Here is a 12,936-nt window from a genome sequence, read left to right as displayed (position 1 = left end):
AGATAGCTTGGATTTTTCATGACTCTGTGAGTTAACAGTGCTGATGTTGTCTTAGATATCCCAAAACTAAACTATGTTCTAATAGTAAATACAAAACGCTGCATGAAGAGTTATGTCTTAAATCTAGCTCTTTGGTGATTTAGGAATTGGTAATTGAGGAAGTCTATAGGCAGTCATGCTCACATTGTAATCCACACAAACCCCATCTTTCTCCTTCTGAAACAGACTGAAGCAAAAATAGATGGGAGAAAGAAGCTGAAGGGGAAGATCATGGCTATCTTGTAAAAATGGTTTATTCTTAACCACTTTCTCTTTTACTTACAAACCCAGAACTTAGAATGCAAATTGAAATAGTGAGCAGCAGAGGATCAATACCTAGCGTGAAGGCATTCAAACTCAGATTCCTAAGGCCAGACCAGAAAGAATGCCTTTGTACCTGAATGAGAAAGAGCACAACTAGAAAAATTACTAATGATCCTAGTCATTAGACAGAGGGAGATGAGATCAATGCATGTTGCAGCTGTGTCAAATTAATAGAAGGAGAAGCGCAGGGAGCATGAACTTTGGAAACTATCTGCATAAAGTCTGACTGTAAGAAAGCTAAAATTTATGGGATTAGTGGAATTAGCTTGAAGAAAAAAGGATTGACAGATGCAGTGTAGGTTATGTGAACTAATAATACACTATTTTTGCAATGGTTTGACTCATGCAGCTGTAAGGAATCATAGAATCATAGAATCACCAAGGTTGGAAAAGACCTAAAAGATCACCCAGTCCAACCGTTCACCTATTCCCAATAGCTCCTACTAAACCATGTCCCTCAACACAACATCCAGCCTTTCCTTGAACACCCCCAGGGTCGGTGACTCCACCACCTCCCTGGGCATCCGTTCCAGTGCCTGACCACCCTTTCTGAACAGTAATACTTCCTCATGTCCAGCCTGAATCTCCCCTGCCGTAGCTTGAAGCCATTCCCCCTGGTCCTATCACTAATGACACGAGAGAAGAGGCCGACCCCCAGCTCACTACAGCCTCCCTTCAGGAAGTTATAGAGAGCAATGAGGTCTCCCCTGAGCCTCCTCTTCTCCAGGCTGAAAGAAAGATGGGATTAAAAAAAAAAAAAAGAATCTGAACAATGCAGGTAGAGCACCCAACATTTTTGAGGGTTTTTTTTATATCTTGCTGATATATGTTAGGGCTCTCATCCAGTCTTGCTGTGCTGTGTTTAGGTTAATCCAAAATGATCTATTATTTTCTTAATATTACAGCCAATAATCGTTATTCAGTTTTAAAGATGGCTGTAATTTTTCTAAAATAATTTCTTGGTATCAGAAATCAATTTTGACATGATATACATCTTTATGGCAAAAGATGATGATGGCAGGGTCTTTGAGCAAGATACAAGCACTGTTGAGCAGTAACAGATAATCAGAAGGGAAAATCAGCTCACCCCCTTCCAACAACCTGTGACAGCTCAAGAGAAATACAATCTCCGTCCAGAGAGAAGCCTCATTTGGCTTCTAACCCTTAAGTGTGGGTAAGGAGGAGTGGATCCAGGCTCCACACCTTCCTGTTGTTCAGGTGCTTTGCTTGCACCTGAGCTCCTTGAGTTAGCCACTCCTTCTCATCTGCTGCTCAAACATTGGTTCAGGCCACCATCTGGCAATTCCACAGCAACAGCTAATGTGTAAGATCTGTTGATGTGTTCAAATATATGTTTTGGTAAAATGGCAATAAATCTATGCTATTCTGCTAGCAGAAATCATAAACAGACTAGATCAAATGAGATGCATTTTTTTTCCCCAGTGTTATCTTAGTGTTACTGTCATGGTGATCTCTTAGCCAAACATCTACTATATTTTTACTGTACAGGCTGTTTCTGGATTTATTTCTTTTCATATTCTACTTGTGCTGTGTTTTTACATTATTTGCCTTGTAAACCACTTTCAAAGATCTGCAGTTAGGAAGCAGTATTTCTAATTTTGGGGGGTACGTAGGGAAATGTAACCCTTTCAGTTTGAGCAATTTGGCTTCTGAAATCCTTCAGAGCTATCTTCTTTCTTGCTATCTCAGCAAGGAATATGTTATCTCATAAAATACCAGTGTTTTTGATGGCAAGAAATAAGTAGAAACAAATCCAGAAAACTTCCTTCCTGCTTAATCTGAAAAAATGTTCTAAATGTTGCTCTAGTTCTGCAGGGCTTACTTGAATTTATTTTCCATTTGACCTTTACAACATTCCCTTAGGATGTGTGGGCAGATCCTTGTTCATTACAATCTGATACCATCAGTGTTCAACAAGAACAAGATACGCAGAAGATATTGTCAGGTTATTTTTTTGCCAACTCCTTCTATTACAAGCCTGTTTGTGAGTAGCAGCATCCTGCTCCACATACTTAACGATTGTTCTCACACCTCACAAATACATAAGAAACAACAACAAGGTTCCAGTTGCAGTAATTCTGTAGAGCGTAAACTGATGGAAATTTCAAGGAGGAATTAATTTGAAAGGCGACTGTCTTCCTGCACTATCTGCTTACTTCTTTTACTTACGTATTTTTTTCTTACTGGGAAGGACAGAGGTTTAACACAGAAAACAGAATTTCAATATGAAACTCTAGAAGTGTTCATGTCTGAATTTCTCTGGTAGTGAATAAGACAAGAAAGGGCATGATTGCATGTAAATATTTGATAATTACTAAACTGAAGAAGGTATTTTTACCTTTCTAATATAATTTTACCTTTCTATTTATTCAGAGAAATTGCACACAATTTCTTGTCTGTGATTTATGTTTCTGTTTTCATGTATTAGTTTGTGCAATCTGTCTCTTGGACCTCAGGAACAATTATCCTTATGTTTATGTGAGGCATCTGAGCACTGACGCTGGGAGTGAAAAAATTTACACAACCTCCTTGGGCAACCTGTTCTAGCACTTCACACCCTCTGTGTGAAAAACTTCCTCCTGATATCTAACCTAAACCTCTCCTGTCTCACTTTAAAACCATTCCCCCTTGTTCTATCACTATCCACTCTTGTAATAGTTATATCCCCTCTTATTTGCATGCTCCCTTCAAGTTCTGGAAGACCAAAATGAGGTCTCCCTCATTGGAGGAGACTTCTCCAAACTAGATAATCTTGTATTGTAAGATTGGATTGTGATACTGACTGTACAAGGTGCCTTGACTGAGCAAAACTGCCCAAGGGAGAGTGGAGCAGGAAAGGGCAGAAATTTGAATGCAATAGACTGAGTTTATATTATACTTACTATTTGTCTTCCCAATGTAAAAGGCATCAGGAAAAAAGAAGCCAATCCTCAAGGCAATATAGTGGAATCATAGAAACCGTTTATTCATACTTATTTCTGAAAGGACAAGTAATACAAAATACGTACAGTTACAAGAGGTGTTTGAGAAAATGGCATGGAATGTCTGAAGGTAAGATGCAAAGTCCTTGTTTAGTCTTTGATCATGTTTCCTTAGGGATCAGTAGTTCATTTGGTAACACAGGTGCAAGTGGAAATGAGAAAGATATATAAAATATATCTATATAAAATATAGCTGTGAAGCATTTGCTATCCATGCCTGCAGAGTTCATAACTCTGCTTACAAGATAGCTATTAAAAGTATAGGTAAAACTTTCCTTTTATTCATCTGTCAAATGCTGAACCTGGATGTTTGAGTATTTAGTTTGATTCCCTTGGTCTGAGATTGTCTAGCTACAGAAATTAACATGAACAATTTTTTACTTTTCAGAAAGGCATGCCTATGAATGTGCAGAAAGGGAGACATTTTCTATAAAAGACAACTAGAAGATTGTTTAGGACATAGTTCTGTTTTGTGCTGTGCAAAGTCTATGATTAATTCTTAGACTTTGTGTAGACCTTTTGCATTGAGCTCAATTTTACCCAGGCAGTGGAGCTCTTCTGTAGAAAGAGTCAAGAGCAGCAGCATAGTTTGATATTGAAAGCCAAATTCAGATTTGAAACAAATGGTGCAATCTCACTTCTCCAGTTAAATTCCATCAGGTCTGAATTTAGCCCAAAGCACTTCAACTTAAATCTTGTGAGTATCGCATCTTTCATGAAGTTTTCTGGTGGTGATATATTTCACCTTCAGTCAGTTGTATAAAAAACAAAACAGGAGCACTAACTAGCCGAAGGTAATGGCAACAGAAATGGAAACAGTTAAAATACAGGCTGAACACTGTTAAAAAAATTATAATAAATCATCATATGTACTCAAATCAATTCAGTCAGTATAATAAACTAATGACTGTGCAGTGCACTGGTGTATAGAAAATATCAAACAGGAAATATTACCAATGATTAACTATCTGTCATTTCACTGCGGACAATAAGTCACCTTCCTGAGAAAGCAGTTATGATAGAATATAATGTAATAAAGTCATTTGGTAGCTTCCAATAGGGAAACCAACAGCCAGTCTCTGCAGCCAGTGCAACTTTAGAGGCAACTGCTTCTTATCCTGACTGCAGCCCTTTAAATGAAGTTTCCCTTCATTTCTGGGGACTATGTTGAAATCAAAATTTGTTTGTAATAGCAGTAGAAGTTGCTCTTTGCTTCTCTTGCAAACATTAAGATAGTTTCTATTCCAGCTTAGTGCTTCTTTTCTGGCTTGATAAATAACTGTTCTTCAGTATTTCTAATAATCGGAATAAAATGCTGGCCACGCTCTGCTCACCATTTGTTTCACCATTTGTTACGCTGTTATTTGCTTTTTTTTTTTTAATGTACATAATAGAAAGGTAATTTGGGGAAATTGATTCATTAATAATTGCAGTCATAATGCTACAACTTTAATTTCTTCAGAGTGGAATGAATAGCTGTTGTATTACTTTTTAATTTACAGGTTGGAAATCTAGGGAGTACAGAAAGGTAAAATGTATTCAGAGCTCAAAAATGAGCACTGAATGTATATGGATACAATGGTAACAATAAGGAATAAGTAATAAATCAGGTAATGCATGATAAAATTAGCTTTAATCTGAGGATGACAAAAGTATATGCGACGTCTATGGATGAAGTCTTGCAAGTTGTTACTACTGAGATATCATCTATTTTGTCACTAGCTCAGCAAATGCATGCCACTTACACCTTCTTTAATAGCAAGACAGAACAAAAGTGGCTGAGGTACTGGGCTGTTTTTTGCGCCATCCTCTGTAACAGTTTTTGATATTAAACACTCCATTTTGAATACAACAGAGTGGTACAGATCAGGTGACATTTCCAGTAAGACACAAATGGGGATGTGTGTTATGCTCCTGGAAGCTCCAGGCCAAGATGTAAGTGTCTGGTTTGTTTGGCCCTTTTCTGTTACCTCACATCTAGGGATTTACTCTTAGGAAGAGCTGTCACTGTTAGAGTTGGAAACATTTCTGTCAGCTCTGAACAACACGTGTTGGCTGAACTCAGTTCAGTGATTCACTGGAAAAAAAAAAAAAATGCAGATCCAGCACAGCTCCCCATCTGTCTGCTGAAATATTTTCACTTGGTCTAAATAAGATTTGTAACATTTTTGAATCTTGTAGAGACAGCCAGTGGCATCACGGCAAGGGGCAACTTCCAGCTGTGATGTTCTTTCTTCCTGATCCACTCAGCAGCTCCTGAAGGAATGAGGTGAAAATCAACATTGCTGTCATGATGCTGAGTATCACCAGCCACAACAGTAAGTGTTTGCCTTTGGTGTGACTTCCAGATGCTGTCATGGCTTGGGGGAACCTACTATTTGCTGTTTCACGAGCAGCACCAAAAATGTTGGAATGTATTTAGAGCAGTCATTGGTTCATAAGGACACTGGAAAAGGCTGCTAAAAAAAATTGACCACTCCAGCTAAGAGAACAGTGGAGGAGTGAAAGCCAACATGGTGAGCTTTGGGTTATTCTAATGCATTAGGAATTGTAATGACATTCTCCACTACATGTTAGCCTTGCTGAAATTCAAAGCTTCTAACTCCTGACTGGGTTTGTACTGTTTTGTTTTGAGCATGAGAATTATCCTAAATAATGATCATTCGATGTGGCTATTGTGGCAGCTTTGATTATGTGCCAGCTACTACTAAATTTCTGTACATTTTTGTGGTTTGGTGTAATGAGCGTTCTTACAGTCAGTAAGAACTTCATCACTGAAATTAATTTATGTTGTTTTTTTACAAACTACATTTCTGTAATTAATCCTAGAATTCTCCCTATGACAGATTTTCTCTACGTAAAAGAAAATCTCAATGTAATACATTTTTCTTCTATTTTTCATGTATTTAAGCTTTTAAAAAGCATGTGATTTGGATTCTGTTCTTCAAAAGAAAAGGCTTGGCTATGGTGAGCTATTTTAACAACATTAAAATTGTCACTCTTCCACCTTGACAGTACTGACTTACTGATTAATAGGCCATCATCTTGCCTTTGTATAAAGCAATCTCTCTTGGCTCCTGCTGAATTACCACAGGAGCTGTAAAACAGACTGCTGCACAAAGGACAAGTTTCCACCACTCAAAACCCAGTGAGAGTCACTGAATTGTATTAGGGCAGCAGCTCCTGGCTCATGAGGAGTTCCTCAGGCAGATGACCTATTGCTCTAAATGAGGACAATTTACTAGCTTGGGCTTGTAGTCTCCTCTGAATAGAACTGAGCTCTTCTAAAATTCTGCATTCTCATTTCTTTCAGCTTTGATTTCTGTTATGGGAACACTGAGCAGCCAGGTTAAAAGGATTCACACAAACCTTGTGCTCTCTTTGTATTTTCACTGAATCTCAAAGTAGATCTTTAGTAGTGCACAGTTAATCAATTGACTTGAATGAATTGTCTGCATGTCTGGGATGGAGAAGCTGCAAGCATCTTGAAAACAGGGTTAGAGAAGTCATATTCTGCTGAATTATTCCTTACAGCAGCGTGGAAACATGTTATTCTGAAGATTTCATGCTTTTTGCCAATCTTTCATTTAAACCTGTAATGTTTGCACCACTTTGGCTCTTGAGAATTTATTTATTGTATTTGTAAGTCGTTCGTTCATCATCGAAGTGGAGCTGTTCTTTTTACTCAAGCCACAAAATAGCTGCTTGAAAACAGAATCTTTATAATACAGCAAGAAACAACTCGAGAACAAAATTTAGAAGAATATTTTGCTCTTTTCTCCTTCCCGTTTGCTATGCAAGGCTTCCATTCTATGTGCACCCTGTTGGTTTATTCAAGTATGAATCTGCCTCCGGTATGTATTCTTGCTCCAGTATCTTGCATTTCTAAATGGTAACAGGTGTGGAGAATATAATATTTTGCCACCTACTTCTTTGGTGGTGCTGATTGCACCCAGTTCACTGTTTTATTTATCTCTCTCTCTCTCTCTCTCTCTCTCTCTCTCTCCGTTTTTTCATTTTACCAAAGTTAATAGAATCACATTTCATGATTCTCATATTTATTATTCGTAATTCTCTAATGACAAATTCTCTTGATGCATATCCAAATTAAACTTCTTTTAGGGTTGGAGTTAAAAATGGTCACTGTTTTGCTGCCTCCCCACCTCTGAAGTTTGCATTTCATTCTTTCAAACAGTGTTTCCTGAAGTTTATGCATCTCACAATTTGACGTATAGATTATAAGGTCTTCAAGATAAAAGTAGATAAATTGAAGAGAAGCTTCATCATCTGAACAGGAACAGATGTATTTGTGGGGTCATTTATTTCTCATTATAGGAGGGACTATATGACCTTTGTGGCACTTACACTTCAAACAGGCAATAGGTGGATGGTATGGAGTGTTATATTTCTTTGAAACTCTTGTCTGAGCTGTTTAAAGTTATTTGTTATACAAAGATTCATGTTAAATATATCAATAAGCCACACAGTAGATCATAAGCATCGCGGTAGATATTTACCATGCAGAACAATGTGAGCAATACATCCTAACAATTTGGTTTAGATAATACATGGATTATCAGATATTCAGGTAACCAAAAAGACTGAGTTTTGATTAGTGACCCGTGACTAGGAGTGACTGCAGGACCCCAGCAAGACTGTGGGAGAGCACAGTCCCATTCTCTGTGAGCATTTTTTCATTGTGTATCTATATTTGATTTACCTGCCAATAATAACATGCTTTGCACTGAGATGACAAAAGGCATTCACACTAGACATCATAAGCTTTAACAGATCTGCTTTTGTCAACAGCTCTACTTTTGTAGATTCCTATGTTTTCTTTTATAATATAGACAGACTGTTCAGATAGCAGATGAGCTGTTCTATCTTTCCTCTATTTACACCCTTTGGAGAAGGTCAATGAAAAAGCATGCACCATTTATATCAACCTGTTTTGAAGATTTTCAATGCAAATAGCATCTCTTCTGTGTATCCTTATTTTCTGCCTTTTACCTCTTTTTTTTGAGCTGGCTTATCAAAGAGTCCTTCAGCTTCAGTTGTGTTGGCTTCTCTCTTGCACTGCATTAGCCTCATGTTCAAAAAATAGGTGTGTGAAGTTTCATGACTTGGAAAAGAATAAATTTAAAATGAAAATCAAAAGAGAAATACACAAACTGTCAGAGGATTTAGCACAGTTCTCAAAAGCTTCATACTTTTAAAAACCTCTCCAACATTCAAAATTTTTTTTCCAGTATATTTGTAAGACCAACAAATAAATATTGGGCAATAATCTAAAAAAAAACCACCAACCATTATCTACTACGTTTCTGTAGAGTCACTCCAATGTAAGCTTTACAGTCATCTCCATTTTCACTCTGTCCCTATGGATTTCACTCTAATGTATCTTACAATGTCTCACTTGAGTATTCTTCAGATAATCATTTCTCCTAACTCATCTCAAATCTTACACTTATTCTGGAAATTTCTTGTCTATGGAATACTTTTTTTTTCTTCCAGTAGATCCACAGAATAATGCTAGTGTTAGTTCTGACAAGGACCAATGCTTCTGTGATCTACAGAACTCTATTTTCTGGATGTGAAATCAAGGGTGATCAATCTCACACTGTGGCTTGATTATGTTTACTATGAACAGGAGTTGACAGAACATAGTAACCATTCACTTAAATCTTTAATTTCAGAGGCAATATGTTAGATAAAAAAGGGATTTGTAGCTGCAGGGTTTTGGTTAGGAAATAGTATTTAAATAGTAGTTCTTCTAGTTGAGGCTCAAAAATTAAGACTATTTAGAGTACTAAATGGAAAACGTCTTGTAGTTGTAATTGTGCTGTTGCATAAAATCACATCCAAATTATTGTTATTCTGATTGTGAAGTACTTTCTGTAACTGCAGTTGTATAATAAAGGGAAAATTAGTATAGTGCACTTATGAGGCTCATACTGTAATTGTAAAGAAAAACGACTTTCTTTGCATTCAGCCTAATGTTTTCTAACAGGGCTATTTGCATTTATGAAGGCAAATTCAAATTGTGAAAGTTTAGGCATTTTGGGATACATGAACCTGAAATTAAAACAGTAAAATTGGTTGAGGTGTTCTAAATTGAGATTTATATCTGGGCAGCCTCAAATCGAGTGTGTGCGTATATGTGTGTGTGTGTATATATATATATATATGTATATACTCCTTTTCCTGTTTTCTTCAACCCACTTCATGCCTTTTCCATTTAGAACTGTGCTGCTTTCTGCTACATATATGTATATATATATATATATATGTATGTACATATACATATATACAAGTATGTGCATACATTCTGGCATGTATGCATGCCAGAATGTATACATGTATACATGCTAGAGTACATACTCGAGGGCTTGTCTTCTGACTGATTAGTTACAATTATTTAGCATATTCTATTTAACAGAAAAATATTTTAAATTAAAACTGAGCTGTTTCTCTTGCAGAATGTGTATTCAATGATGAGCTAATCCTAGGGAACAGAAAGGATTGATTCAATTTTATGTAAGTTCACCTGCCAGTCACAAGCAAATTCCATGGAAGAGTTGCTTGTTAATTACTCTAATTTACATTTTAAGTAAGGAGATGTGAGAACAGCCAAGATGCTGAAGATAGCTTTAAAATAAATTCATCATTATTTACAGTGATATATTGATGCTTAACATCTAAATACCAACTTAAACGTAGATAAATACTGAAGTTTACTTAAAAGTAGTCTAAGTGAAATAACATTAAACTGATGTGAGTTGAACAATATTAATCAACCTAAGGAAAATAAAGGGCAGGAAAGCAGCTTGAATAAAGCAAATGAAGAACACAGGAGGAAAAGTACGTTTGTACTTAACCTGTTAAAACTACTTAGTATTGGACTAATTCTACTCCCGAAGAACTCTGGAAATTTCACATCTGATTTCAGCAACAAATAGTTCAAGTAGGTCAGGATCTTTTTTACTCAGTCTCATACTACATCCTAAAATAATTTGAGCTTTCATTGAAGGGCTGATTAGATTTTACATACACTATTGTCATGGTTTTATAATTTTGTTATCTGTATTCCACATCATAACATCATGCAAAGCATGGGGAATTGAAGAGTTAATACTCCAGTTCCAGGGACTGACAACTTTCCAGATACCTGGTTCTCAGAAGAGAGAAAAGAACTACACCCAATGGACTTCATGTTCAAAGAGGAAGATAAGCCACGGGAGGAAGTCACGGAATCTCTCTCTCTTGCTCCTTCAGTTCAAAGTAAGGCTTTCATTTTCAGACACTCTCTCTCTCATTTTATTTTGTTTCTTAGCCTCAATTCCAATTACATTTTCTTATATCTTGCATTCTGATATCATATTTAGTGATATTAAGTTTTCCTCCTTAGATGGGTGCCACTGCCTGTTTTGGGGGCCAGCTCCCTTCTCCCTACCCTTCCACTTTTCCCTTCTCATTTTTGGGCTGGGGGGCCTACCGGCCTTCTGCCCCCTGTCATGGGCACAGATTGATCTAGATAACTGCATGATAGCTTGTATGAATCCTTCTTCCCTTTTTGTTGTTTGTTGGTGGTTTTTTTGTTTTTGTTTTTGTTTTTTTTTTTCTCAGAACTTTCTTCCTAAGGTATTTCTTGCGATAAGACTGACTTGTCTAGGAGATGAGTGATGGGTGTTGTCATGTGGCAACCAACATTACTGTGTGGACAATTTTAGCTGTTTGGCTTCGGAAAGTAGTGCTCAGGATTATTTGCTTACAAAAGATCTAGCCTGTGACCAAATAACTCCAGCTTGCTATGGGAGACTGGGGGATGATGCCATTGAATCCTGTGAAGGCAAGATACAAGTTGGCACCTTATCTGCTGGCTAGGCAAGGAAGATAGGAACAAAGGAGTTTCTGCTGAGATCCCAGAGCCAGAAGCTGTCACTCCAAGGAGAGCTGACTCAACCACTTTGGATTTGAGTTGTCACTCCAAAAAAGAACTCAACAATTTTGGACTTATTTATAAGTTTGTACTACCACTGAAAGGTGGCCATCATTGCCATGATCACCATCATCATCAACAGAACAGCTCTGCCTGACGACCCACCACTACTGAAGATCAATGACTGAACTATGAACCATGCTGGATCCATGGTGGTGACTATTTCCCTCTTGCTTCCTATAAAGACTCCTAGCTTCTTATTTCCTATCTTTTCTATTGCCCTCCTTCCCTTCCACATCTTAATTCATAATAGTGTTCGTCCTCCTCTTCCCCATCTCCTTGATTAAGATCTGTAATAAATAGGTTGGACCAACCTTTGAATTGTTGTTTCTTAATCTCACAGATATTAAAAGAACCTCCTCTCTCTGCTATAAATTGGAGCGAGACAATTGTTAAAAAATTGCCTGATGCTATTAGAAAGTTTTCAAGGCAAAAGAAAAAGTAGCAAGAAACTATTTGAAACACAACTTATGAAGTTAACAAATTATTTTAATGTGATGATGGGCAAATGTGTAAAAATCTTGAAGGACAGTGGCACAGGGAGGTAGATATTAGATATTTTAAATTGCTCTAATATATCCAAAAGCTTGTACAGAAAAATTGAATAATATTGTAATGCTGAGTGTCAGGCAGGAGCAGAAACCACCATTATAATGTTATAATAACTCATAACACTCTTTCTTCTATTCTGTGCTTATGTTCTCCTGCTCTAATATGGCCTAAAAATTTAGCAGGGAGGTGAATCTCTGAGTGCATTGCTCCTTTGGGAGCAGATTCAAAGCATAGAACCTGGCAGAACAAAGGCAAAGAGTATCTGTGGGATGTTTCACTCCATTAACTGAAGGAGATGAGCAGACAGCAGCAGCTTCTCCGTGGTGAAGAAATCCCATCAGAGGATGGGATGAGTAGCTGAGTGTAGAATTTCTGTTACCTAGTATCAGTATCTTTCCTTCTGATATATATTGCCACACTGGTAATGTCTACTTTTGTTTTTGGTTAATGAGGAACTTGACAAACTCTTATTTCTGGCCTCTTCTCTAGCTGTTCTGGAATGTTATAAATAGGATGTAGATGTATTTATCTTTGCCTCCTATGAAGGGATGTGGGGATAAGTATTGCTCTTTGTTTCAATGCCATGATATGGAAACTCTGTTTATCTGATATTCTTTGCAAGCTCTTTTTCTGAATCACATATACAGCTTGTATTCAGGCTGCAATTTCCTTTCAGCATTTCTTATAACCTATAGGACATTTGCAGCGGATATATATCTGCTTCAGTTAGAATAGCTACAGAAAGGAACTGAAAAAGCAAGTCAGGATATTCTGTAATCTCATTTATTGCCCACAAAATAAGGGTTTTTCAGTATAATTGTTGGTAATATTTAAAGATTCTGTTAATTTCAAGTTTAAGTACAATTATAGCTTTCTTAGAGAAAGAGCAAGACTTTTGTGATTTTGACATTTAGTGAAAATTCTGACATAGTGTCCATTAGCAAGTCTGCTTCTGGATGAGAAGAGTGTTTCAGTAATTCACTTGAAGGCAGAACTAAAATAAAATGCTTATGATTTATT

At 37.0% G+C, this 12,936-nt stretch overlaps 1 long non-coding RNA gene across 1 annotated transcript in view; it reads left to right on the top strand.

The window, feature by feature from the left end:
* The window catches only part of LOC128084391 (uncharacterized), an 89,984-nt gene that overhangs the window by 45,077 nt on the left and 31,971 nt on the right, over window positions 1–12,936 (top strand). Inside the window, exons 6-9 of the long non-coding RNA XR_008208503.1 lie at window positions 3,290–3,435; window positions 5,547–5,683; window positions 9,845–9,902; window positions 10,506–10,646. This is a non-coding gene — a long non-coding RNA (uncharacterized LOC128084391). The remainder of the gene's footprint in view (window positions 1–3,289; window positions 3,436–5,546; window positions 5,684–9,844; window positions 9,903–10,505; window positions 10,647–12,936) is intronic.

Source organism: Tympanuchus pallidicinctus, unplaced genomic scaffold (genome assembly GCF_026119805.1).
Source record: "Tympanuchus pallidicinctus isolate F22 unplaced genomic scaffold, pur_lepc_1.0 scaffold26, whole genome shotgun sequence".
Classification (NCBI taxonomy): Eukaryota; Metazoa; Chordata; class Aves; order Galliformes; family Phasianidae; genus Tympanuchus; species Tympanuchus pallidicinctus.
The sequence above is the reverse complement of the archived record's forward strand: the minus strand, read 5'-3'. Positions and strand labels throughout refer to the sequence as shown.